Source organism: Anolis carolinensis, chromosome 5, assembly GCF_035594765.1.
Source record: "Anolis carolinensis isolate JA03-04 chromosome 5, rAnoCar3.1.pri, whole genome shotgun sequence".
Lineage (NCBI taxonomy): Eukaryota > Metazoa > Chordata > Lepidosauria > Squamata > Dactyloidae > Anolis > Anolis carolinensis.
In genome coordinates, this window is record NC_085845.1 from 174310242 (window position 1) to 174336941 (window position 26700).

Consider the following 26700-nt stretch of genomic DNA (forward strand, 5'->3'; position numbering starts at 1 on the left):
TGTAATTCAGGAAATAAAACAACAATGATTTATGGATCATTGGACTCTTAAGTGCAAAAAGTTGCAATTATTGACTGTGTGTCTGCTAAGGAGAACAGGAGAAGAAGGTATTAGTGATATTTTCTAAAGAAGGATGAATCAATTGCAATGAATATTCAAAATGGCAATGAGAAGAGTGCCTCCTCCCCCAAAGGGAAAAAGAGTGGATGGTTTATGGTTTAAAACTTGGCAGGTAACTGTTGTCTGCGGAGCAAAGCTTTGCAAATTCACTGTACAACATGCTGTTCTTACAATGGAAAGTAAAAACTTCTTATCTACACCATGGATAAAGTCTAGCCCTCCAGATACTATTATATTACTGCAGGGCTGCATTTTGGTCAGCTCTGCTTGAAACCATGGATTTCATCTTTTGCAGTGGGCACAGGTGTTGGAGCTAAAATCCAAAGCATGTGCAGCAAAGATCGAGGAACACAGTTGTAAGCAATAGTCTGAATCATGGCAGGGGTTTAGCCAGGGCTAACAGTAGTAGTAATCCTTCAACATCTGAAGTGGCATGATTACCCCTTGCTGGTCTAGACCCTGCAATCTATTGCAAACAAAAGGAATCTAAGGTGAACCTAGCACTTTGCTACTAACAGTTGGACCTTGTTATCCACAGGAGACTGGTTCCAGCACACACTCTCACAGATTCAAAAACTCACAGATTTGCTCTTGTCCCCACCCAGCAAAGGGCTTTTTTGTGTCAGAAGTGACTTGAGAAACTGCAAAAGGGAAGAGACTGCAAGGTGGCTCCCCAGGCTCTTGCTTCAATTTACCATTCCAGGCAGCCCTCTCTCTTATTCCTTTCCTTTCTTTCACCCTCTTACTTCCACCCCGCCCCACCTCAGTGGTTGCTTCACAACAGCTTCTGACATGGTCCATTTGTGAGATCACATTCCCCCCCCCCCCAAATATTTTTGATCTGTGGTTGATTGAATCCATTGGTACAGAATCTTTGGGCGTGAAGGACTAACTATATATGACAGCTCCATTCTTATCAGTTGAACATTTCCAGGAAGACATACATAAAACATTTCCTTATTGGAGTGAATTTTGTGGCCCTGTCATGCAGAAACTTGCATGCAGAAACAGAATTCTAGACTGTGTCTCTGTTCCAGACACAAATGCCAGAGGTTGTTTGTATGGAATGTCTAACCGTTGAGGGCAATTATTCCTTAATGCTGTACTTGTCCCCTCCTCTTTCTCTGAACTTAAGCATGTATTATGCCTGCCATTGCATCCTGCTTTTCTTCATTTTCAATGAGTCATCTCTTGTCAGCATCCAGCCTTTGGCAGAACCCCTGACTTTTCAAAAATGTTATTTTTTGGAACCATAATGAATTGTGAAAAGAAAACAAGTTAATACAATTGTGCATAATGCATGTGTCTGAAAACTTAGTTTTCTTCTTTGTGCATACAATGTTAATCTTGTACCTGCAGAACTAGTACCCATGGTTTCTTCTATCTGTGTATCTGACAAAATATGTCCTCTTTGGCAATTTTCTATATTCTCCAGGTGGTTCTATAGTATGCTTCTGGTGGAGGCTATGATAGAATTGCCCTGAGGGATCTAGAAAATTCCTAGACAGAATATATATTTAGGTATTTTCTAGGTCCCCGAAGGTGACTTTATGGTAACTTCCATGAGAAAGCATTCCTTTCAATAGAATTTGTTAATTTCAGTTATTATCCATGGATCCCTGTTTCCGTAATAACTTTGGAAATGTATCCCTCTTGGATACAAGGGTCATGTTGTCGTAAATTTGTTTTACAAGAATTCTAGATCTTTTGGGAAAAAGCTTTGAAAAATTCAGTTATAACTATAAAATCTCTCATTTGCTTAATCAGTGGCTTGATTTAAATGCAATTCTGGGGTGGGGGAGATTCTGAAGAATATCTGTCTTGTAACATTCCACAGTGCTTGTTTGAGGACCTGTTGCATAGATCAAGGGTGGGAAAACTTTGACTCTTCAATAAATTTTGGTCTCAAACTGCCACCACCCACATTTGATATGGTGAGTGACAAAGGATTCTGCAAACTGTAGTCTAAACACCTGCTTAGCCAACAATTATCAACCCCTGACACTGGTAGAAATAGCACACAGTATAACTCAGAGCTCAGACACCTATTATTCTAATTTTGCAGTGCATGTAAGCTGCAGAAAGGATGATCTTGTTTCTGGCTTTATAGAAGAATGGTTATTGTTACATATTTTGCAATTTTCCTGCTTCTTGGCAGGGGTTTGGACTGGATGGCCCATGAGGTCTCTTCCAACTCTATGATTCTATGAAAGCACCCATCTGACTCTGCTTGAAGGGATCTGTTGTCCACTTTAATGGATTGTTGTTGTTGTTGTTTTTTGCTTTCAAGTCATTTTTGACCTTGAGGCAAACCTATCATGGATGGAAAGTCAGAGGGGCTTCATGTGTTACATGGTGAAGCGGAGTTTGAACCCTGGTTCCCCATAATCCTATTCCTAATGCTAAAACCACCACTCTGTGCAGGCTGCCTTTTTAAAGATAAAAAGTATATTAAGACTGGTGACTAGGAACAGAAGGAACTTTCAAAGCTATTTGAGTGAGTGATGAAAAATGGGTTTCCCAAGTGTCAAGAAACTCTGACAAAGAGCATGTGTTTGTGGGCCAGATTTGGCCGGTAGCCTGCTGGTTCCTCATGCAACATATCAGTTCTGAAGTGATAGTAGTCTTGTGAGATCTCAGGTTCAGAGCCATTTTCTTTGATCCTCAGGAATAGTGTATGCATATGGCTCATATTTTCCTAATTGCTTCGACATACAGCCGACAATTGTAGCTCTATGATTCTTCCTTAATTGTTCTGGCTGCTTCCTAAGGGATATTGAGTTTGTAAATTGGTAGGACTGGAGTTTCCGACTGATAATTCTAAATGCCCCACTTCAAACTGTAAATTTCAGACTCCCTTAAATAAATAAATAAACTTTATCTATATCTCGCCCCATCTCCCCGAAGGAACACGGGGTGGCTTAAGCTGGGGCCGTGGTAATTAAATTGAAAACATAGTGCTATAACTGTGTACTGTGAAAGGACCCATATGGTGGTTTAAAAACCCCCTTTTATCATTGGTATGACATACTCTGTACAGTTGTGGTTGATGATAAATGTATCATGCACATGGAAGGAATATCATTCTTGTAACATTACTCACATAATATCATCAGAGCCCACCTCTTGTACAGCACATGTGTTTTGGCACTAAGGTTTTGGCTCTGAAATCCCAGAATTTTGGGTGGACCTGACCTAGGAACACTAGGTGTGAGTCATGTCTGTCTTGCTAATAACATTTGGTTGAAATAAATAAAATAAGATCTGCCTTCTCTGATGCTTTTTATGTCTAACCCTTGAGTACATTCAGAGAGTTTTCATTTTCTCCCTAACCTCACAGACACTTAACGTCCATCTCCATTTCCTTCCATTTATTGCTGCATTACAAATGGTTTTAAGCTGCCATTTCCATTTCAGGCTCTTGTTTGTATTCTTCAAGAAATAGCAGCCTGCTATAAATTAATAACTTGGCATAGATGACCTCAAGAACTAGGCTGAAGTCATTGTCAGCGTACTAACAGCATGACTGCAAGAATAAAGAAGCTGTAGCAACTATTCTCACAGTTCTTAAAATGTCCTAAAAACACCCTACCAGCTACAGACTTTACAACATAGGACATCACAGCTATTGGGCAGCTTCTCTCAATCTGGTGATCACTTAGGTGTGGGCTACAAGCCCTGTTATTCCCAGGCAACATAACACTTCTGTTCATCAGGTTGGAATAGGCTGCTTTAGAGCTCCCAACCAAGGAGGGCTGGTTTGGTCTCATCACTACTGTCATCAGGGCAAACACAAACCTTTTTATTGCCCTGACAAGATGACAGTGGAAATTGTTTCACACTTTGAAGAGCTTCCTTCTTGCCTAGATTAAAATCTGAAGAGGATTCACCACCCATTGACTAAGAGCCAGCATCTGCCATTGTCGGGTGGGATTTCTAGTGGGACGGTGTTGTGTTTTAAAAATTGGGATGATAGACTTTGTGGCTCAGTACTACTGCAAAGTTCTATGTGGGTGAAGATTTGCTTTAGATTTTGAGAACCAATGTACATTATTTTAGTTTTTAGAACTAGTGCACACTGCATGAAAAATAAAATTCAGATTGTATCTTCCAGAACTCCACATCTGGCATAGTAATTGGAAGAAACTGGGAGTTGTAATCCAAAACTGTTACATTTTAAAGCTGGTAACATGGGAGCCATATCCTTTATTTTCCCTCTATACCACCTTGTAATATATGATAGAAAACCTATGGGGATGGAGTAGGGTGGGGGGGGGGGGGGTAGAGAGAATGTGTTATTTGATGCCTTCCTATGTAAATGTCATTCTTGTGCTGGGTCAGAAGGAATGACCCATGTTGTTTTTTTACTGCACATTTCCAGACCATCTTAGGAAAAATCCAAATGAAAGTGTCTCTTACAATGACATATTCATTGGCCACCAAAAGCTTTCATGACTTTCCATAATAGGTGGACTGAAACTATCCAAATCTTTCATCATTGGCTAAGGTTGCTAGAACTGATGGAAAGTACAGCCCAGCAACATGTGGAGGAACTGAGTTGTCTAGTCTGCAATACACTGATATATGTTCTCCTGATCTACCTTGTGTCTTCTGGCTTTTAGAAATTGACTAGCTTTGCCTGGCCACGCGTTGCTGTGGCTTATGGGAATCATTTGTTGGCCAGGTGGAATAGCAGTGAATAGCCTTGCAGCCTCAAAGCCTGGCCGTTTTCTGGAGTAGCTGGAGTAGCACCCTCAATCAAAGAGCCGCTTTGAAGCCTGGCTACTTCCTTAGTAGGGGAATCCTTGTTTGGCCAGTTTGAACTGCACTGAATAGTCTTGCAGCTTAAAAGTTGGCCGCTTTCTACATAGGGCATCCTTTCAAGGCCTGGTTGTATGTGACAGAGTAGCCTTGTGATTTCTGAATAGCCTTGCTGCTTGCAAGCCTGGCCGTTTTCTACCTTGTGGAATCCTTGGTTGGCCAGTTTGAATAGCAATTAATAGTCTCAGTGTGGCAGGTATGAATGCTGCAATTAGCCACCTTGATTAGCATTTAATGGCCTTGCAGCTTCAAAGTCTGTTTGCTTCCTGCCTGGGAGAATCCTTTGTTGGGAAGTGTTAGCTGGCCCTGATGGTTTCCTTTCTGGAATTCCCAATTGCCCTGCTTTCAGAATGTTGCTCTTTATTTACTGTCCTGGTTTTAGAGATTATATTGTTCTGTATTATTCTACCACAGTAATTATTTCATATTATAGTAGAGTCTCACTTATCCAACATTCGCTTATCCAATGTTCTGGATTATCCAACGCAGTCGGCCTTTTAGTAGTCAGTGTTTTTGTAGTCAATGTTTTCATTACATTGTGATGTCTTGGTGCTAAATTCGTAAATAAAGTAATTACTACATAGCATCACCATGCATTGAACTACTTTTTCTGTCAAATTAGTAGTATAACATGATGTTTTGGTGCTTAATTTGTAAAATTATAATGTAATTTGACGTTTAATAGACTTTTCCTTAATCCCTTCTTATTATCCAACATATTCGCTTATCCAACATTCTGCCGGCCCGTTTATGTTGGATAAGTGAGACTCTACTGTACATTTATAATCTTATATTATCTGCTTAGAATTGGATTAAATGAGGCCCCTTCTACACAGCTGTATAAAATGCACACTGAAGTGGATTATATGGCAGTGTGGACTCAAGATAATCCAGTTCAAAGCAGATAATATAAGATTATAAATGGGTAATATTAGCTGTGTGGAAGGGCCTTGAGTCTACACTGCCATATAATCCAGTTCAAATCAGATAATCTGTATTTTATAGGCAGTGTGGATCAGGCCTGATTGAAGAGGCCCTGGGCACCATTAAATGGCTGAGTGGGTTGCTAGGAGACAAAGTGGGTGGAGCTTAGCCTTCTAACTGGCAGCAATGGGGAAAAACAGTTATTCACCTCCCTCTAATTAGGACTTTATTTTTCTTGTTTTTTTGATGTAAAAACACGGATCGGATGACCATGTCTTTTGTGGCCAAATTTGGCGTGTTTGGGTTGTGTAGTTTTGTTGTTTAAGTTAAGGGGAAAACTATCAGAACATTTTTATTTATATAGATTGTAGCTAATGTCAAAGACAAATATTCCAGAATACATCATCATTTTCCTTTGGACGTTGTGAACCATGTGGGTGTATATTCTTTTTGTAAATAAATCTGTTCTATCCATTTGTGCTGGAATACAACTCCCATAATCATCAACCAGAAGCTCAATGGCCTTTTGCAGTCTAGCACACTTGGAAAGAGCCAGTTGAAGGGAGGCATAGCCTTTTAATTTCCAAAATAATTTTGAAATTTGATTGAAGTTAGCATATGACTATAGTGTTCTATCTCCTTTTTCAGACAATGGATTAGTCAGCTGGTCCAATACAACAGAACCATGGTTGAGCATAAAAAAGGTTCCGGGTTCAATTTCTGTTGTTGTTTGTCTTCAAATGGTTTCTGACTCATTATGACTTTAAGGCAAACATATTATGGAGTTTTCTTAGCAAGATTTGTTCAGTGGAGTTTTCCAATGGCTGTCTTCTGAAGCTGAGAGTGTGTGAGTTGCGTAAGGTCACCCAGTGGGTTTCCATGGTCAAGCAGGAATGCAAACTTTGGTCTTCAGAGTCCTAGTTCAGCACCCAAGCCACTAAACCACACTGTTTCTCCCATTAAATGAAAAGTTAATGGCTTCTCCTATTACAAGGATCTCAAATAGCAGTAGTGGCGACCTTGAGGTTGTTCCATTGGAAGTTATCATAAGTTGATCTGGAGGACCTAGTCAATTTGCTTGGACCACAATGATGACTTTATGGTAACTTCCAGCAGTTCATTTCAATAGGGTTGCCTGTTATTCATGTTTCCGGAGTAAGCTTAGGAACATAGTCCTCGTGGATACAAGAGCCGTACTGTAAATGGAAACCAATCTGCAATAACGTAGTCATTATGTAGTTCATTTCTTGAGTCATGAGCTGTTTGTATCATTTTAGAGCAATCACTATATGTCTAGTCAAAAAATGATCCCAGTTTTATACTAATAAGATTCTGATTTTCTTTTGTCTACAAAGAGAGTAAACCCAATGCTGGTGAATGTGTAATTTTTTGATTTGTAATTTCTTCCATGTGATTGAAACCCTCCACTCAAAATCTTTGGACTCCTAGAGAACACCATCACATGTGAAAGAAAGTGCCCATAGCCTTACAGTTTCTCCAGCGTTCAGCAGATATTTGCTCATTTATATAACTGAGTTTTAGAAGAGTAATGCATCATCGATAAATCATTTTAAAACATTGTTCATGTGTTTTAGCTGAAATTAATTTTAACGGAGAGACTTTCCATAATGAGGACCATAAATTATATTCTATTATCAACTCTATACTTTTTCCCAGACCAATTTTGAACCCATTACATTAACATAAGTATTGTCAGTCACAACTATAATAGATTTTTGATGTTAATGCAGCAACTCCAGAGTTGCTTTGAAATACCAGTGACTCAAATTTAGTTAATTAATGATTCATTATAAACTTTATTTCAGAATGGGATATAAAAGGTAAAGCCTAGTGAATTTCAAAATATGAATCAAATCTAGTGCAACTCAGTGGTCATGCTCCACTCAAAGATGACTGTAGGGTTTCATTAGAGGACCTGGAGATTTCCAAAAAGGTGTTCCCTCTTTTGAAATCATTAATTTACCCAGAATGATTTGAGGAAGTTGACTATAGGATCACAAGTGAAGAACCTAGAGATTCCAAGAGAGAACCTTTTAGATCAAATATATGAATAATCAACTCCTCAAAAGTTAACTGAAAATGTGGAAAATTGACTGTACATCTTTCAATTTTTTTTCTATAAAAGTACTTTTAAAATACAGTGAGTTAGGTAGGTATGAGGTTGGTTGAAATAATATTTTGTGGGACTGAATTTCTTGCAAGGGAGTTGGGGTCACATCTGTTCCATAGGTCACACAATCACCACTCCTGTATAGAGCAGGCAGTCCTGAGAGTCAGTTTCTTGAATGGTGGTGGAAGATAATGTGCTTCCATGTCTAGCTAAAGAAGGGAAATGAATAACACTGTGTCAATGAACAGAAAAGACTTTCAGAAGTGGAGAACAGAGGAGGGATATGAATCACCAATTTGGAAACCACTGAGTGAACAGGATAGCACAAAGCCCAGAGCTGATGATATTACTGAATTAACGAAGTGTGTGTAATAGGGAAGGAAAAATCTGTCAGTTTCGGTTTTTCTTGCATTCAGATAGATTACATATCAACTTCTTTCCATCCCAAATATGAAGAATCCTGAGAAAGTTTTAAACAATTATCTAAAACAACATTCCTGTCCATTTGCATTGGCCAAATTCTATAGGTGCAGCTGTTGGTTCAGAGGAGCAGCTCAAAAAGGATGGTGGGGACAACTCTCATCCAGCAGAAGCTTATACTTCCTGATGCATCTATGGGAATTCTATATTTCCTACATGGTAATTTATGGTAATGTATGGGTTGATGTTTTGTATCATCAAGTTATCTCCAAACTATGGAGGTTTTCTTGCTTTTCTTTCTTTATTCAGAGAAAGTTTCCCATTGCCTTTCTTGAAGTCTAAGAGAAAGTTAATTGCCAAGGTCACTCACTAGGTTTCTCTGGCCAAACAGGATTCAAACTCTGGACACCCAGAGGCCTCTTCTAGTGATGAATGTATGTATGTAAAGAACCATGGGTCACTGGTTCAAATCAGCTTAGCATGTTTTAATAAGTTTTTATTTGTTCATCGCTTCAGTCCTTATGAGATGGGAGGTGATACAGATATACTTTAAATAGATATACAAATACTCTAACACTCAAACTACTATGAAATGCTGGCTTTTTAGTTTGTTGTTTTCACTGTGTGCCTTCAAGTCATTTCAAACGTATGGTAACTCTAAGGCAAATCTGTCATGGGGCTTATCTGGGGCTGAAAGTAGATGACTCTCTCAAGGTCACCCAGTAGGTTTTCATGGCTAAGTGGAGGATTAAAACCTGGTTTCCAGAGTCATAGTCAAATGCTCAAACCACTACACCATGTAAAAACTTAAATAATACATTTCAGCCTTTAGATTTGACTCTAAACCTTTTGCTTGCTGTGGTCTGTCACCAGGCAAAACATCTTGTTTGTTGGATCATTGATACTAACATTAAGTACTACTACCCAGAGGGCTTGTTCTCTACAGTCTGTTTTTGTGTTTTGCTTCTGTGGGGGAGCTTTACTGGATACCTGGGCAAATCTAACTGCTCTTAAATACTTTTTTTATCTGAGGGAGATTAATTGTTTACCCTTTTCTGTATTGGATGGTTAATTTACCATGAACAACTTAGTCCTTGTAGGAATGGTTCTATTGCATATTTGGCTCATCTTTATAAAGATGGCTGAATTAAACTGGCAACACCTATTATTTTAACACTTCAAAATACAGTAGAATCTTCGCTTATCCAATGGTCTGGATTATCCAACGCATTTTTGTAGTCAATGTTTTCAATATAGCGTGATATTTTGGTGCTAAATTCGTAAATACAGTAATTATTACATAGCATTACTGCGTATTGAACTACTTTTTCTGTCAAATTTGTTGTATAACATGATGTTTTGGTGCATAATTTGTAAAATCATAACCTAATTTGATGTTTAATAGGCTTTTCCTTAATCCCTCCTTATTATCCAACATATTCGCTTATCCAACATTCTGCCGGCCCATTTATGTTGGATAAGTGAGACTCTACTGTATAAATGGAACCTCAACTTAAGAGTGTTTTGAGTTGCTTGGTCCGTGTTTTGCTTTGACATACAAGCAGTGTGTTTGAGTTAGGTGCTAGTATGTGAGGGAGTACTAGCAAGAGAGTACAGGGCTTCAAGGGAGCAGCTTTCATGCCTCATGCTCTTGTCTGCTTTGGGAGATAGCTGTCTGCTTTGCTCTTGTCAACTTTGAGGAACTTTGGATTAGTTGATTTTGTGTGGTTTTTATTCCTGATATGATTAGTTTCAAGAAGAGAGAGGGAGGGAGGAGAGCAGGAAAGAGAGAGGCTACAATGAGTTTAAGTAAAGGTAAAGGTTTCCCTGACGTTAAGTCCAGTCATGACCTACTCTAGGGGTTGGTGTTCATCTCCATTTCTAAGCCGAAGAGCCGGCGTTGTCCATAGACATCTCCAAGGTCATGTGGCTGGCATGACTGCATGGAGCGCCGTTACCTTCCCACCAGAGCGGTACCTATTGATCTACTCATATTTGCATATTTTCAAATTGCTAGATTGGGAGGAGCTGGGGCTGACAGCGGGCGCTCATTCCCTCCCGGGATTTGAACCTGGGACTTTTTGGTCTGCAAGTTCAGCAGCTCAGCGCTTTAACACACTGTGCCACCAGGGGCAATATAGTATAGGGGCAATGAGTACAGAATGAAGAAAATAATGCTTCTGCCTCTTTACTTTGTGCTTTGTGCTTCCTTACCACAACTTTGTGCTTCTACCATTGTGCCACAACTTTGTGCTTCTACCATTTTAAAGTTGATCTTTCCTTTGTTATTGTTCCATGTGAATTTCCAAAGGCATTTTCGCAGTGGAAAGAAGAAATTGATAAAAAATATTTGCATCTAATTTTGAGAATTCAAGTAGCGAATAGTTAAATCCTAAGATACTGTTTTTGAAGGAATGGTGGAAGAAGGGCTATAATAGTAAGTACTTCAACTGCTTTAGAATGTCTGGCATCACACAAACTGAAGCGATGAAATGTTATTTTATTAAAATATTTCTATATGCCAACCAGAGTCAAAAATATTATCAATTTTCCTTAAACAGTTTTAGCTCATAGGGCCAAGCTAAGGAATCAGATTACATGATGAGATGACCCAGTAGAGACTATCTTGCTTTATATAACAGATACCTCTGTATTTGCCCCTTGAACTTTTTGTGGTGTTCTCCTGGTTACACTCCTATATACTGCATAGAAATTATGCTTGATGTTGGTAATATATTGGCTTGGTTCTCATTCATCAACTCTGACACCCCTCTCTTACTTTCAGTCTTCTCTATGCCACTAAATCAGATTGGCTGCTATACAATATTGTAAGATCATCTTATTCACCATGATCCCTGGTTGCCTGGGATCACATGTTGAGTTAATTCAGAAAGAGCTAATACATATGAGGAAGGGCAGCAAAGTAACAATAGAGAGAAAAAAACATTGGCAGTGAACAATATAGGAAAAGGGATGGAATGTTAATAATCTGATGCCCATTAGCTCAAAAATGCAAATGGCTTGGCTAGATCTCCTATGGAGACTGCTTGCTCACTGCTCTGGCTATGTAATCCCCAACCAGTATTGACATCCATCGATTCTTACTGAAGATATGACATCCCTGGTTCAAGCCTCAGGATCTCTAATAGTGTTATACATAATGCATGTTTTGTAGATTTTAGTGATTTCTATCCATTGTATAGGAAGGAGCCACAGCTCAACACTCCAAGACATGCCCTGGATTAAACCTCTGGCATTTCTTTAAAACAACTTAAGCTACTGTAAGGATCTCTACGTGATATTTTGAAAAGCTGCCACCTATTAAAGCACACAGTTTTGGGCTAGATGGAGCTAAATTTGGAACATTCACTTTAAAAATGGAAGTTGTTTTAAAGAATTTACTATTCCTACCATTTGTAGTTGATATATTCGATAACTATGCGAATCATTATATTATGCAGCTTTTTTTAATTTTCAAAGTAATAACTTTGCACACCAGAGCTCTTGTCCATGCAAAACTTTCTAGACTGTCAAAACAGAACATATACTGCAAAATCTTCCTGTGCTTAAAATATCTTCTCGTCTCTAATCACTGATCTGAGATAAGGGGAAGAAGAAAATAAGGAGCCAAACTTCACTATTCATTATGCCAAAAATTTAATGAGCGCGGCCCTTCTTATGTTAAAAGCAAAATGTAAAGTCATTTCCCCTCTTGCTTGGAATAAGCCGCCCACACTTTTAATTCTTCTAAGTCCTGAGACGTACCAACGATCTGTCTTGTTCTAAGGCAGAAACATACGGTATGATAGCAGATAATGCAAAGAATTCAGCACACAGAATTTTGGACCTATAGCTTTTCTTGTCGTGAGTGGAAGCAACTAATTATAGATAACGAATTACCTGTAATTCTTATTAAAAGGCAGCAACTGCATTGTATGAGAACTACAACTTAAGAGGAAAGCACTCTTGTACTGTATGTAAAATACCTACAATTATTTTGAAAGTAATTTTTATAGTTACATGTCAGCTCACCACAGCCGCTCCTGAATGAACACACGAGACTCTCTGTGTTATCACCAGAAACTTTTACTGTAGGAAACATGAACATCAAAAAAGCCAAGAATGGGAGGCTCCGGCCAACCATCCTTTATATACCCTCCCCCTCATTTGAAAAGTCTCTTCCCGCTCAGCAAAACCCCGCGCAAATTCCCCGCCAAGTCCAGCAGCCGTTTCTTCTCCGAGTCCTGAGCCGCAGGTGTCTTATCAATGTCAGTGACCCTGAAACTCAGAGCCACATCCAGGCTCTAGTAGCAGGGTCCTGACATGGCGTCCTCCTCCCCTTCGTCCTGGAAGGAAAAGATTAAACACAACTATTGTTCTCCGCTGTCCAGAGTTCCTTTATACTTTTTTAACAGGCTGCAATGGAATACCGGGTGTACCTTTCCTAGGTCCTTGGGTAGCCTTAGCTCATAGGTCACTTCGTTTATTCTTTTTGCTACCCTGAACGGCCCTATATAGCGTGGAGCCAATTTTTTAGATGGGAACCCCAATTTCAGGTTTTTTGTGCTCAGCCAAACCAGATCCCCTTCGCCCAATTTGTCCCCCTCTCGGCGCCTACGATCGGCAAAGAGCTTGTACTTCTTTTGTGTTTCCCGCAATGCCTCCACCACGGTCTGCCACCCTTGCTTAATTTTGGCCGGCCATTCCTTGTCGGTCTGGCCCTCTCCTTCCTTCCACTCGGGTAGCCTGGGGAAAGGTGCCACCTCCTGTCCGTATACTATTTCGAATGGGGCACGACCTGTGGCCGAATGTACGGCCCCGTTAAAAGCCATCTCAGCAAATGGTAGAAGGTCCGCCCAATCATCCTGTCTATAATTGGTGTACATCCTCAAGAATTGGCACAGTGTTTGTTGGGTGCGTTCGACTCCCCCGTTGGTTGCGGGATGAAAAGCCGAGCTCAGGTTCCTTTCTGCTCCTAACAGCTGTAAGAATTTTCCCCAAAATTTTGCAGTAAATTGGACTCCCCGGTCGCTAATTATTTTGTCGGGACACCCATGTAGGCGATATACATGCTTCACATACAAATCAGCAAGTTTTTCAGCTGAGGGGAGTTTCGGCAGGGCCACAAAGTGTGCCTGTTTTGAGAATAGGTCCAATATTGTCCAAATGTATCTGTGGCCTCTGCTGGGGGGTAGTTCGCCTACAAAATCCATGGCCACGCATTCCCATGGCCTCATGGGCTCCACCACCTTCTGCAATAGCCCCTGGGGCTTCCCCGGTGGTGTTTTTCCCTCTGCACATAATTCACACTGCGTGACGTACCCCCTGGCGTCTTTCCTCATTCCGGGCCACCAGCATTGTTTGGCCAACAGTTTAATAGTCCGGGTGGGGCCTAGATGACCCGCACCCTTGTTATCGTGGCACTTCCTTAACATTTCTCGTCTTAAACATTCAGGAATATACAATTTCTTATTTACAAACACCAAATCCCCACACAATTCTCCCTTTTCCTTGTTAGTTTGTAACCATTTGTCCATTCCATACGCTCGCTTCAACTCTTCCTCCCATATTTCTCCTCCCCCCGTGGAAATGGCAGTACGTTTGTTTTCTTTGGCCGCTTGTGCTCGAGTTAGTACTGCCAGGCCCCACTGCTTATCTAGGAACAGGCTCCCTTCAGATTCCTGAATTCCTCCCCCGTGCTGAGGCATCCGAGAGAGAGCGTCAGCGAGTATGTTATGTTTCCCCTGGAAGAATCTGAGTCTGAAATCAAAACGGCTGAAATATTGGGCCCATCTAATTTGCTTCGCTGATAGTTTACGAGGGGATCTTAGATACTGTAAATTTCTATGATCAGTCCACACCTCAAACGGTGTTCCACTTCCTTCCAGAAAGTGTCTCCAGCACTCTAGTGCTTTTAGAATCGCTAAGGCTTCTCTCTCCCAAATCGGCCAGTTTTTTTCTGTATCGCTAAACTTTTTTGACAGATAGCCACATGGCTTCAGGTTCCCCCCCTCGTCTTTCTGCAGCAGAACTGCCCCATATGCCCGGTCTGACGCATCGCAATGTAGTACAAAGGCCTTAGACATATCAGGGTGCTGTAGGACAGGTTCCTCAGTAAAACGCTTTTTAAGGGCTTCGAAAGCTTCCTGGCATTCTATTGTCCATGTCAGTTTGGCCCCTGGGGCCTTCACTTTGGCTGTTTCTCCCCTGCCTTTAGTTTTTAACAAATCCGTTAATGGCAAAGTGAGGCGCGCAAAGTCCTTGATAAATGTTCTATAGAAGTTTGCGAACCCTAGGAAGGATTGCAGCTGCTTCCGTGTTTTGGGGGCTTCCCACCCCCTCACGTCTTCCACCTTCGCAGGGTCCATCGCCACTCCCTGGGAGGAAATCCTATATCCCAGAAAGTCTATCTGGTCTTTATTGAACTCGCACTTGGCAAGCTTCGCATACAGTTTCGCTTCCCTCAACTTTTGTAGGACTTCCCTGACTAGTTCTACGTGTTGTTCCTTAGTTCGAGACATTATCAATATGTCATCTAAAAAAATAAAGACTCCCTTGTACAACAATGGATGCAATACTTCGTTGATTAATTGCATGAACGCGGCCCCTCCCCCGCACAAACCGAAGGGGAGCACACGATAATTGAATAATCCGAATGCGCAGGAGAAGGCCGTCTTCCACCTGTCCTCTGGTTTGATCTGCAATTTATGGTAGGCCTCAATTAAGTCCAATTTAGTGAATATCTGTCCTTCCGATAACTGGGCGATCAAGTCCTTCACTAAGGGTAGGGGGTATTTATTTACAGTACTGATTGCATTTAGGCCCCTGTAGTCAATGCAGAGCCTCAGCGTTTGGTCCTTTTTCCGCCTGAACAACACAGGCGCCCCTAGAGGGGAATTTGAAGGCTCTATGAAACCCCTCGCTAGGTTTTTATCAATGTATTTTCTCAGTTCCTCCTTTTCCCTAGCTGACATCGGGTATATTTTTGCCTTGGGAAGCTCTGCTCCTGGGACTAGCTCTATTTTCACTTCAACTCTCCGCTTCGGTGGGAAATTGTCTGCTTCCTTCTCATCAAACACGTCCACAAAATCCCGATACTCTGGGGGTAATTTATCTGCCAGTTCTGCTATTCTGATAGAGTCTTCCTCCCCCCTTTTCCCTGGCTCCCTCTCAACTTCCTGGCTCCCTTCTTCCAAATTCATCCTGAAGATCATGCTCTTATCCTCCCAGTTGATTTGCGGGTTGGCCTGCCCCAGCCACGGCATGCCTAGTATAACATTATAGCTGGCTATTTGTGATATCACAAATGACACCTTTCCTTCCCAACTCCCTATCTTACACTTTACATCTTCGGCACTGTACTTAGCTAACGATCCCGATGCTGTGGATCCGTCCAACTGCGAAAAAGCTATTGGGGATTCTAGGTTCGTTCTTTCGCATCCCAATCCCTCGGCTAATTCAGGGGAGATGATGTTCCTGGAACATCCACAATCCACAAATGCTTTGCAGGTTGCTTGTTTGCTGCCATTTTCAAGCTGAATGGGGACCACTATCATAGCTTTGTCCTGACTTACCAACCCCCCCGAGTGGTGCCTCATCGGTGGTTCTTCCTCGGCGTGTTTTCCTGCCACGGCTCTGGGTTTGGGCTGGCCTCCGCCTTCCCCTTTTCTCTGCCAGCACTCGGCAGCCCTGTGGCCCAACCGGCCGCACACGAAGCAGCCACTCCTGCTGGCGCTCACGTTCCCTGTCGGCTCCGTTCTCCTCCCGGCTGGGGTTGATCCCTCCTTCCGGCTCCCCTCTTTCATCTGCGGCCGCTGCTGTAGCCCTCCTCGGTGCCTCCTCGCCTGGGCCAGCGATGTCTCGACGCGCCCCGCCAGCTGAATCCATCCGCGCAGTGTGTCAGGCTCATCACGATGCACCGCCCAGGAGAGGATCTCCCGCCTGAGACCCTCTTTGAAGAGTTCTATCTTTGTTACTGCAGACCATTCCGGCACCTTTTCGGCGAGGCATTGGAACTCCTCCGCATACTCAGATACCGACCTCTGCCCCTGGGAGACGGTCTTCAACTTCTCCCTCGCCCGGATCTGCTCCAGTGGATCTCGGAAACGGGTCTCCAGGGCCCCCATAAAGCGTCGGAGTGACCCCAGACATGGGTCGCGCCGCGCGTGCAGCTGAACGTACCAGCTGGCCGCTCCCCTCTTCAACACTGCACCAATGGCCCGTATCCGGCTGGATTCCGTTCTAAAAGTGTGAGCATTGTCCTCCATATAGCCCCTCACCGTGGTCAGGAAAAAATCCAGTTCAGAGGACTCTCCCCCAAACTCGATCCTTAGTTCCTCTCGTCTCGGTAGGGGTCCCTGTGGTGGCAATCCCCAATTCTCCGCCCGTCGCAAGCCCCCTTGCGGACCAGTGGGCCCCGCTGCTGCTTCTCTTGGCCCTGTGCCACGCCCGGCATTCGCCAGGGGCACCAGGGTCTCAGCTGGGAGCGTAGCTGGGATTCTCGGAGGTTTTTCCCCTTCGTCGTCACTCTCCTCCACCCGCGTCAGGCTTGTTTGGGTCTTGGGCCGGGCGCCGGGCTCCTTTCGCATTTCCCTTCCCTTCGGTGCTGGGAGGTCTGCAAAGCCCTGGCTGCTTCCCACGCTCACGTCCCACATTGAGCCAGCCCGAAGTTCCCTTCCTCTCTCTGGCTCCGCCAAAAACGCCAGGCGCTCCATCGCCCTCGACATCACTGCCAGGGTGGTCTCCATCGCCGACATCCTCTCCTCCAGAAACACCATCCTTTGTGGGCCTGGGGAAGGTGAGCCTTCCTCTCCTCCGGTGCTGTCTCCCCGCACCACTCCACGCCTCTGGGTTACCCCATTTGGCTGGGCATAAGCGGTGGATGACGCCAGGGCCGCCAGCTGGTGGAACTCAGCGTCCGGCTCGGGAGTGGCCCTTTCCGACCTTCCTCCTCCTGCGCCCAAGAGCTCTTCATCCTCCACTTGCATGTTACACCTCACCGCTACAGCGGGATGGTGTCCGTATTCTTGGCTTTGTGTCAGCTCACCACAGCCGCTCCTGAATGAACACACGAGACTCTCTGTGTTATCACCAGAAACTTTTACTGTAGGAAACATGAACATCAAAAAAGCCAAGAATGGGAGGCTCCGGCCAACCATCCTTTATATACCCTCCCCCTCATTTGAAAAGTCTCTTCCCGCTCAGCAAAACCCCGCGCAAATTCCCCGCCAAGTCCAGCAGCCGTTTCTTCTCCGAGTCCTGAGCCGCAGGTGTCTTATCAATGTCAGTGACCCTGAAACTCAGAGCCACATCCAGGCTCTAGTAGCAGGGTCCTGACAGTTACAGGTGTATGTCCTCACATGATGGTGGATAGAGACTATTGCCTACAGCGTGACTCACATTATGGCCCATGCATCTTCCTTCTGCTTTCTTGTGGTTTTTGAAATAACAAGGTAGGCAGGAGAATTGTGTGTTTTGTACCAAACATCAGTGGCTTGTAGCATACTGATAACTGTTTTAAAAAATTTAAGAAAACAGGGAGGAGTTATTTTTAAAAAATCAGCTGTGATGATAACTAGCTAGTTTTGGGAGCACCTTGGAACTATAACAATAACTACTGGCAATCACTTAAAATAAATATCCATGCTGTGCTGTTTACATATTACCTGGCACCATACTATCAGACAACATTCAGAAGATGAGAGATTAGTCTGAATACTGAATATGTACACACATAAAATGTCAATTGTTCAGTAATGAATTATGGAACCAGTCCTCACACAGGGGCACTTGGTTAAATAACTTCTGAGTATGACTTGTTCTAACTGAAGGACCGGATTCAAGGACTCCTCCACAAAGCTCACTTATCTCTAAATGATCACAGTGGAAATTGTTCTGGCGAATAAGGAAGCATGTCTGGGAATTTCTGTTTGCATTGACTTGAGGCAAGAAGGGTGTCTGTACAGCTGTCTTTTTAGCTTACGAGTGGAGTTGTAATAGATGAAGAGCATGTTTGATGGAGAAAGAGCCAGGGAGAGATTGAGATAATCAGATAGTATATTCATGGTAGAACTGTTTGATGGTTGGATGCTTAGTTTTTAATGAGCAGAGGACATGAGCCAAGTAGCGATACTAGGCATACCACTGGCTCTTTGGACATGCAGATGGATTTTCTCTCAAAGTTTCTATCTCCTTTGCAAATCAAAGAGTCTTGGTCATCTGTGAGAACTGGTCATGTGGTGGGTAGAGGTACAAGAAGCAGTTGAATTGTCTTGAGCCTAGTTGGTGAAAAAGAGAAGTGGTTTTTGTAGCTGGGCAGCAGCTATGGGAGACTGCAGGATCACACTATCACTTTTTAGGGGGTGGAGAGAGACTGATACAGTATGACCTCCCATAGATAAGGGACTGGTATCTGTGGTTTCACCTACCCGCATCTGACAAAATATGCCTTCTCTTGGTTCTCCAGATGGTTCTATTGCATACTTCTGCAGGTATCTTCTCTAGGAATTTGCAAAGTCCTCCAGGACAACTCTATCGTAACTTCCAGCAGAAGTTGTTCATTTTAACAGAGTTCTCTGCTATCCATAGTTTCCGATTTCCACAATAAGTTGAAGAATGTATCCCCCATGGGTAAGGAGGTTGCAGTATACTGTTTTACAGATCAGGACTGTTTATTTATGTTGCCTGCCTGCTCCCTTCTGTTCAACTAGTACATTTCACACAGCACAACTATTCCTTCAAAAGGTTGCCCTGGGTCATCTTATCCATCACGGAAGTAGCAGGAACACAAAACAGGAGAGGGACAGAGAAGTTTGATGGAACAAGAGATGAAGCGAGAAGTGGATACTTGCTGATAAGAGTATTAAGTGGCTGATCTATTATTTTAACAAGCGGAGGTCACTGGATCCAATGGTGTCAGGAACATTCAGTGGGATACAGACCCCAGCGAAAATGGCAGCTGTTAACTAAGCAATGCCTCTGTTTGTGTGGGACTGAGGTCAGGTATTGATGTCTCTCTGCTGGGTAAACAGTCTTATGTTTCCAAGTGGCAAGTGGAGTTCAGTCTGGGACCCAGTTCACCTTGTCATTTTGCACAAATGATCACAAAGTGCTCTCCCTCCCCAGCAGGGCTTGCTCAGAGACATTCGTTATCACCCCGGCTCCATTTGCGCTTATGTTAACTGCTGCGTTGACATTCCTGTTAGCAACCACCATTCTCTTGCATAATGAAAGAAAACAAGATTTTTTTAAAAAGAAAGAAAACGAATGAAAATGCCCGCAAAGAGGGAGAGCACCCACAATGCTCTTCTAGCTGCAAAGGAATAACTGACAGGAAGGGTGCAAAAAAGAAAAGGAAGAGGAAAAGGAGTGAGAAAGGGAAGACGAAAAAACAGAGGGAGAGAGAATGCTAGTGAGTGAAATATTCTGAAGATGAAAAGAAATTACCATACGCCAGGATCCTGTTATTCAACCTAATTTTCAAAGGACTGCAGCTGTCGCACTGAGATAATCTGTTAATTATAACCGTCATTGTGTTTTGGCAATGGAAGAATTTGGAGGGGGGACAGGCTGTAAAGCAAGCTGAGGTGTGTTGGGGGAGGCAGGACTGTGTCAAAACGTGTGTCAGGTGCTAGCTTTCTGGTGGGTGATGGAAGCATGCCTGATGGGGAGTCCTTGAACGTTGCACAAGCTCTCCATATCCAGGTGTCTGTGAAGGAAAGGACAGGAAATACAGCATATCTGCAGAGTATTTGTTTGGGTACAGAGAGAAAATTGAATAAATAGCACACGTGTACTTGCTAAATGAGGCCTATCAACATATATGAATTCTTCTGATTAATTTCCATGTACCACATTATTTTGCATGTGTAGGAACAAGTCCTATTGTACACAGTAGGATTTCTAAGTAAAAACAGGATCAGACTTAGATGGGATAAGAAGACCATATATTTGCACTACTCAGAGGCAAGATTGGGCTAGCTATCCAAATATGCTATAATGGAATTTAGGTCAAAAATACTGTTTCTTTGTCATATCATGATACAGATCTAAAAAATCTTATCTTTGATAAATCCACATAATTGGATCTTGGCCTAAAATGGGGTTGAAGAATAGGTGGCTATCCAGAAGTTGTGAATTTTCTAATCTTATATCACACCTGACTGTTAAACATGTTGTTTGGAGTATCCAAGGATATTTCTAACACTGATCTATGTGTTCTCATACAAACTGCCTTTTGCACGATGCACAATATTTCCCCCCTATTTATGTATGCAATAATTTAACCTTCTCATGCATTCTCTCTGCATTCTAAACCTTTTGCACCCTTTGCATATGCCCCACCAGATCCACTGCAGGCACAGTGCTCAGTATGTTCCATGAGAGCTTTCCAGATAGTTACAGGAGATTCAAGTAAGCAAGTCAAGCCATATCTTAGAAGGAACTGTAGAATAGACAGTGATACTGTGATACTGCAGGGAGATTTTCACGTTGCAGTCCAATGGCATAGTGTTACCAAGCTCTGGCTTTTCCCTCAAATCCAAAGTGTTGAAAAAAAACGATGTGGTAGAAATTCATTGAATAATTGAGATGCAGTGCCCATCTACTCTGTCTATAACATCTCTCCTAACCTAACTCAACCTATCTAAACTTTTAAAGATGGAATTCTATCTTACTTTAAATGTTTGAACAATGATAGCAGTAAACCATGTCCATCAATGCATCAATTTTGATCTTATAATTTTGGAGCAAGAATTACAGTTTTCTTCCAGTGTTTGAAAATCCCAAAGTGTTCCAGGGTTTTAAAAGCCACTATCCTTAGGGGAACTAAAATAGCATTTAAATGGAAGAATCCCTAAGTTCGGCCCCAGCTGTCCTTTTGGAGGCTGTAAATATTTTTCCCAGGAAAGGGGAGGCTTCGGATGGTCAAAAACTTTTGTGGGATGCCTGTAGCCATGGCCCAAAATGTTCCCATCTCTGTGTAAAATATGAAATCAACCTGCTAATGCTCAAGTTATGGATGGCTTCAGCATTATGTCAGCTTGCATCCCTGAATTTGTATGGTGCATCTTTAGACAAGCCTCTGGAAATTTAGTATTCAGGCATTTCTTATGCTTTACATTTGTATTGCAGTCCAACACAATGTGATCATCTTCATGCTGGTAAAAACTGTACCATTTGACTTGAACTGGTGCAAATGAATGGGTTTCTAAGAGTCTGGGTAAAGTTTCATTTCAGTTCAGTTTGTTTTTGTAAAAGTCACCTCAAATTTGCAAGGTGCATATTCAGGACAGAGAGAGCTTGAGGTTTCAAACATTCACATGTAGGAAAGGAGAAAACTAACATATCTTCCACTCTTTCCTCAGAGGAAAAAAATCACCTTAGAGTTATTTCCATGCAGAAAGGTGGGAATATGAGGGAAGTTTTCAACCGCTTCTGCACAGGACTAACACAAATTGAAATGCTCTTCAAATCCAAAAACTATGAACTACAACTCCTACAGTGGTCCTGTTAACATGATGTGCCAGCTGAAGGCTGTAGTCCCAAAAGTGGGAGAATGAAGAAGAACATAAACAAGCAATTTTTCAATTTCTAGCTCCACTCTTTCCATAGAAATTTGCAAATGATCTTTTTGCACAACTCCCACAATGCCCTGATGGCTGTTGTAGACCAAGCAGTGAAAGAATACAGATCTAGCATATTTTTCTTTCCTAGCTAACATTTCTCCCCAATGCTGGGTGGGGAATTCTGGTTTTTCAAATCCTGTTCTTTCCCCATAAGGCCACAGCTGCTACACTGGTTACGTTTCTTTAGCAGCCCTGCATTCCTCACTTACGACCTCATCACATTGAGAAATTTCCCTGTTGTAGGGCACTTCAGCCTCTTTTCAAGCATGGAGAGGCACGGAGCTCATCACATAACATTAAACTACTTCCAGCCATCGTGCATAGCCCTTCTTGGTAGAAAAGAGGCAAAAGTGTCCTGAAAAGAGGGAACTCTGGTGAATAATAATAATAATAATAATAATAATAATAATAATAATAAGAAGAAGAAGAAGAAGAAGAAGAAGAAGTTTATTTCTAGACTGCCCTCTCTCCCCAGAGAGACTCAGGGCAGTTAACATACATATAAATGGCAAACATTCAATGCCACAATTTCTTCATTAATATCAAAAGTATAAAATGACAATAACATACACATAATAAAATTCCACATTAGAAAAAACAATAGATTTAAACATGACAGTCAGTAAAAACATTATTGCACAGAGCAAGCGTATACCTGGAGCAATGTAAGTGACCAAGTTGCTGAAAATCTTCAGTCCTTGTTTCATTTAGACTATAGCTGCTATGGGAAGACAGTTATATTAATCATCCTCCTCTCCATATTCTAAGGTGCATAGATGTGTCTTTAACAGTTTCTTAAAGGAGAGGAGGGTGAGGGCCATTTTATTTTTTTTAGGGAGGGAGTTCCAGAGGCGGAGGGTGATCATGGAGAAGGTCCCCTCTCTCGTTCCCACCAGCCATGCTTGTGACGGGTGGGACCGAGAGCAGGGCCTCCTCCGCTGACCGAAGTGCCCGAGATGGTCTATACAGGGAGATGTGATTTGACAAATAGCCTGGACCTGAGCCATTTAGGGCTTTATAGGTTATGACCAGCACTTTGTATTTAGCTCAGAAATGGACCGGCAGCCAGTGGAGCTGCCGCAACATGGGAGTGGTTCTCTCCCTGTACAGGGCTCCAGTTAGTAACCTGGCTGCTGATCAACCTCATCACATTGAGAAATTTCCCTGTTGTAGGACACTTTTCAAGCATGGAGAGGCATGGAGCTTATCACATGATGTTAAACTACTTCTGGAATTGACAAGAGGCAGAAATGTCGTGAAAGGAGGGAACTCTGAATACAGCCAGCAGTCCAGAGCTCCTGCCTCCTATCGTGCTTTACTCCCATGGTTCCAGCTGAAAAGCAGGTGGGATGGGAACCATCATAGTTCCCCATCCTGTTTCATTGCCCATCCCATCAGTCTCCTTTACCATATGGGGTTTGGAGCAGGGCAATTTTATCCCATAGAAAGAAGTGGTTTAAATTGGAGCACTGTCTCTTGTATCATATGGGGTTTGGGGCAGAGCAATGTTATTCCATAGAAAGAAGTGGTTTTAAACTGGAGCACAACCTCTTGTATCATATGGGTTTGGGGCAGAGAATTTTTTTTTCTCATGGAAAGAAGTGGTTTTAAACAGGTGTCAGTCTCCTTTAATGTAAAGGGCCTTGGGCTAAGGAAGGGATCTCTTGGCCTTCAGATATTGTAATTTTTTCTGATTTAAAAAAGTAATACTGACCATGTGATGAATGTAAAATGAATGTATTGCCAGCTTTTAGGTTTCCACATGTAAGTGTGATGGGGAAGCAGAACTCAGAACGGGATGGCTGACGATCTATAGGGGCAATTCTCTATGCTAAAAGGACAGTCACCTATGCTTTCCCATCTCAATTTGATGAGGTCAAAAGTCAAGCAAATTGTCTTCCCAGCCTTTTGTGCTTCTTTATGGTGGGGGCTGCTGCACAGAACTTGCTGATTTTTGAGTGCCCTGCTCCCTTCAGGGAGAGAATGACGCATAGTGATTTATTAGTGATAACTGTTTGGATGGATTCTGTAATCCCCTGCTGATCCCTCCATCCTGCCCCTTCTCTTGCTTGGCCATACCACTCCCTGCTGTCGGCTGCTTCAAGCTCTCCAATGGGACCAGGGAAGATGCAAATCCTCTTTAATCTTTAATAATGATATTAATATGCATGCTAAAATTTGGCTTTGTAAAACCAAAGGGTTTCTGCTTTTGCCCGGCCTGGGATAAGAAAGACGTTTCTGAATCCCCGTCCACTTTCCGCATTATCCCCCTGCCGAGCACTTGTATCGGCTACAAATGAGATTTTCCCTTCCAAAGCCTTCACCTCCATTTCATGGCATCTGATCGACCACAATGATCTCCTTTGGATTTCTCTCTTCCTTACCGCCTAAAGAATTAGGGTTCTGATCATTGCAAAGGGCTTATTTACATGATTGTGTTTTTTGATGTGCAATTACTTTGGCTTTGAACAGTTTATGTTAGCAACGATTCTCTTCTAAGCTCATGTGCAAGATGGAGATAGTTTGTTATACAGGCAAAGTATATTTGTAAGGCGAGGTGAGAATACAGTTTGGAAAGTTACTTTTGAAGTCATCAATTACCATTACAAGGTTAATTAGGAGAATATCACAGTCTTATTTAGGCTATAATTCCCAACTAGAATTCCTCGGCCAATACTCCCAAGAAAATAACTTTTCCAGCCAATATTCTGGGTAACTATTTCTGATTGTTGGTTCTTCGGCTTTCAGTTCATGATCCATAACTAAAGTATTATTTTTTCTGAAATTAAAATTCCCCCTAATTAAAATGTAAACAACTGCCATATTTATAAGTTCCATATCTGTAATACTATTCATTTAAAATGTGGTGACTTTGTCCTCTTTTGTTTTGAAATTAAGTCTGCACAAGGCTTAGCAATGTTTTAACTATTTTTTCACACAATAGTCTGGGGAAGTCATAATTATTTCTTTTTTGTTGACAGAATACTGAGAAGTAGCAATCTCGTGCTCACGCCCACCTTCCCAGTGTAGAGAATCAGTTGAACCTCAGTAATTCATCTGCAAAATAGAAATATGAACAAACATCCCCACCTAACTTCATCAAAGAGTTGTTGGTGAAATGGAAAGCAGAAAGATGAACAAAACTCTATGGAGTGCACACGCACACACAATATTCATTTGGCAAAATTGCTGCATTTTTAATTAGAGTGAGTATTCATTTCAGAATTAAAAATAATTCACTCCTAATTAGCAATCAGCAACTGGAGGCCCAAAGGAATCCCACAGTGAAAATGTTCTGACTCCACATCTTTTTGACCTGATTCAGTGCTTAAGGCAGTGAATTTCAGTTGTCTGAAAAGGTGTGGTGTATAGTCCGTCTCCCTTCCAAGATTAAAAAAAAAGGTTTTACTACCAGTCCAAACACCAGAGGGATTAGAATGCTGTGTCCAGTGATGTCATTCAAATTCAGAGGTTGTAGGAGAAATTCTGAACTGCATTATGTTTGCATTATAGCATGCAAATTTCCTGATTTGAATCCTGTTTTATTTTTATTTCATTTCTCCCCCCAAATTCATTTCTGCTCTGAAGATTATCCTTGCAGCAAGGTGACAGTGCTGTGAGAGTATTTCCTGAAGTGCCAGTCTCATGCTGTATGAATTCTAATGATATGAGTTTCCTTGTAGTCATGTGTGTCAATGGACCCTTCCAAATATTGTTGAGCCGCATTGTCCCTGACCCCTTATTTGTGTCTATACTGGCTAGGACTAATGGCAGTTGCAGTTCAGTTACATCTGAAGAGCCATTATCTATGCAGATCCCATTAAAAAGGAGATCTTTTCACCAAACAAGGTAACAGCATATAGGATGTTTATACAAAGATTCAGAACTGTTATCAGCCAAGCCTTCTTTTTTATTTGTTCACCACTAATAGGCAGATCTGGTTCCATGAAGGCAGTTGACTGTAGCTATTGTAATTTGGTAAAGAAATGGTTTGTGGGGCTATTGGAATGCCTGCTGCCAATACCCACTATCCATCACTGGGGCTATCTTTTAATTTGGAATTGGCTCCCATGGGAAGTGGGAATGCCAATTTTACAATCCAGAGTGATAATCCCTTTCTCTAGAGACATGAATTTGAATCCTATTGTCAGCTGCTAACAGAGTAAACTCATAAAATCAGTGATAATTACTGATGTTTTGACACCACTCAACAGCTGATTAATGGGTATGCTCTAGTTGAGATTCACAAATAGGATTCAGATCATAATTTCCCTTGGGTTTTTTTTTGTATTTTTAAATCTTATTTCCCTTGTTGGAATACTAAATAAGGCCTCCTCTTTAGGGTTGTTCCTAACCTTTGGCTTTTTCAATATTATGAATTTCAGTTCTGAAAAGCCTTAGCTAGCATGGCTGATGGTAAAGAATTGTAGCAGTTTAAGCCCAACAATATCTGAAGGGTCAAAGGTTGAGAGCCATTGTACTAAATGGCCTGTGTGACTGATTTTGTTTAAAACAGTGTTTTGAAGTTGGATGAGATGGCTTACAAAAGCTATTATATGTTTCTGGTGGAAACCACAAAATGGTGCCCAGTAGTCTAACCAGAGGCCTAAATACTTAAAATGCACCAGATCCTGTCAGATCTTGAAAACACGGAAGGGT

General features: G+C 42.0%; 1 protein-coding gene across 11 annotated transcripts in view; it reads left to right on the plus strand.

Moving 5' to 3' along the window:
- Positions 1 to 26700, plus strand: part of elfn2 (extracellular leucine rich repeat and fibronectin type III domain containing 2) — a 225496-nt gene that overhangs the window by 157449 nt on the left and 41347 nt on the right. For 2 of the 11 annotated variants that reach the window (XM_016993679.2, XM_016993681.2), the window contains exon 4: positions 8524 to 8635. The exons of 8 other annotated variants lie outside the window; for them this stretch is intronic. The gene's annotated coding sequence lies outside the window, so the exon portion shown is untranslated. Of the gene's footprint in view, positions 1 to 8523; positions 8646 to 26700 lie in introns of all 11 variants that reach the window. One more of the 11 variants, XM_016993680.2, reaches the window with a different exon arrangement.